At 44.1% G+C, this 2360-nt stretch overlaps 1 protein-coding gene across 1 annotated transcript in view; it reads left to right on the top strand.

Moving 5' to 3' along the window:
• LOC112074269 (laminin subunit beta-2) overlaps positions 1-2360 on the top strand; it is a 26136-nt gene that overhangs the window by 11703 nt on the left and 12073 nt on the right. The gene's annotated exons all lie outside the window — the stretch shown is intronic.

The following is a 2360-nucleotide window of genomic DNA, read 5'->3' on the forward strand; positions in this document are numbered from 1 at the left end:
GGCAGGAGGTTAGGAAGTGCAGCTCAGTTTCCACCTCATTTTGTGGGCAGTGTGCACATAGCCTCTCTTCTCTTGACAGCCAGGTCTGCCTACGACTGCCTTTCACAATAGCAAGGCTATGCTCACTGAGTCTGTACATAGTCAAAGCTTTCCTTAAGTTTGGGTCAGTCACAGTGGTCAGGTATTCTGCCACTGTGTACTCTCTGTTTAGGGCCAAATAGCATTCCAGTTTGCTCTATTTTTTTGTTAATTCTTTCCAATGTATCAAGTAATTTTTGTTTTCTCATGATTTGGTTGGGTCTAATTGTATAGCTGGTCCTGGGGCTCTGTGGGGTGTGTTTGTGTTTGTGAACAGAGCTCCAGGACCAGCTTGCTTAGGTGACTTTTCTCCAGGCTAATTCTGCTCTGCATGCGTTATTTGGTGTTTTACGTTGTACATGAAGGATATTTTCTTTGTGTTGTTGTTTGTTTATTATTTTCCAGTGGTGGTGGTTAGAGTCTATGGGTTCTTCAATTACATTGAGCTGATTTCTGACGTGCTGTTCCTTATTTTTCCTTTGTGTATTTCTGTATTGTTTTAGTGATTCACCATAGTGAAGGTGTAGACTCGGGTTTTCTGGGTCTCTATGTTTTTGGTTGGACAGGTTTATKAATTTCTTTCTTAGGTTTTTGCATTCTTCATCAAACCATTMGTCGTTGTTGTTCATTTTCTTCGGTTTTCTGTTTGAAATTTTTAGWTTTGATAMGGAAGCTGAGAGGTCAAATATACTGTTTAGATTTTCTACTGCTACGTTTACACCTTCARTATTACAGTGGAACGTTTTGTCCAGGAAGTTGTTGAAAAGGGATTGAATTTGTTGTTGCCTAATTGTTTTTTGGTAGATTTCCACACTACATTCCTTCCATCTACAGCATTTCTTAATATTACTCAGTTCCTTTGGCTGTGATGCCTCATGATTGAGTATTGCTCTGTTCAAGTAGACTGTGATTTTGCTGTGATCTGACAGGGGTGTCAGTGTGCTGACTGTGAACGCTCTGAGAGACTCTGGGTTGAGGTCAGTGATWAAGTAGTCTACAGTACTACTGCCAAGAGATGAGCTATAGGTGTACCCACTATAGGAGTCCCCTCGAAGCCTACCGTTGACTATGTACATACCCAGCATGGGACAGAGCTACAGGAGGTGTGACCCGTTTTTGTTGGTTATATGTTGTCGTAGTTGTGCCGAGGGGGGCATATGGGGGAGGGAATACTGTCACCTGCAGGCAGATGTTTGTCCCCCTGTGTGCTGAGGGTGTCAGGTTCTGTCCAGTTCTGGCATTTAGGTCACNCACTACATTCCTTCCATCTACAGCATTTCTTAATATTACTCAGTTCCTTTGGCTGTGATGCCTCATGATTGAGTATTGCTCTGTTCAAGTAGACTTTGATTTTGCTGTGGTCTGACACGGGTGTCAGTGGGCTGACTGTGAACGCTCTGAGAGACTCTGGGTTGAGGTCAGTGATAAAGTAGTCTACAGTACTACTGCCAAGAGATGAGCTATAGGTGTACCCACTATAGGAGTCCCCTCGAAGCCTACCGTTGACTATGTACATACCCAGCATGGGACAGAGCTACAGGAGGTGTGACCCGTTTTTGTTGGTTATATGTTGTCGTAGTTGTGCCGAGGGGGGCATATGGGGGAGGGAATACTGTCACCTGCAGGCAGATGTTTGTCCCCCTGTGTGCTGAGGGTGTCAGGTTCTGTCCAGTTCTGGCATTTAGGTCACCACAGACTAGTACATGTCCCTTGGCCTGGAAATGATTGATTTCCCCCTCCAGGATGGAGAAGCTGTCTTTATTAAAGTATGGGGATTCTAGTGGGGGGATATAGGTAGCACACATGAGGACATTTTTCTCTGTTAAGATCATTTCCTTTTGAATTTCTAGCCAAATGTAAAATGTCCCTGTTTTGATCAATTTAATAGCGTGAGTTAGGTCTGCTCTATACCAAATTAGCATACCCCCTGAGTCCCTTCCCTTTTTCACACCTGGTAGTTTGGTGGATGGGATTACCAGATCTCTGTAACCTAGAGGGAAACCAGTGGGTCCGTCTCCTTTATACTATGTTTCACACCTGGTAGTTTGTTGGATGGGACTACCAGCTCTCTGTAACCTAGAGGGAAACCAGTGGGTCCGTCTCCTCTATACTATGTTTCTTGTAGGATGACAATGTCTGTATTTCCGATTTCTTTGWTGAAATCCAGGTTCCTACTTTTTAGGCCAAAGGCAGATGYCKTCAGGCCTTGYATATTCCAGGATGAGTTAGTGACGGCTTTGTGTTCCATAAAGTGTCCAATGTTGTTGGTCGTGGGGTTTGGC

The sequence above is a fragment of the Salvelinus sp. IW2-2015 genome, unplaced genomic scaffold (assembly GCF_002910315.2).
Source record: "Salvelinus sp. IW2-2015 unplaced genomic scaffold, ASM291031v2 Un_scaffold2554, whole genome shotgun sequence".
In the NCBI taxonomy this organism is placed as follows: domain Eukaryota; kingdom Metazoa; phylum Chordata; class Actinopteri; order Salmoniformes; family Salmonidae; genus Salvelinus; species Salvelinus sp. IW2-2015.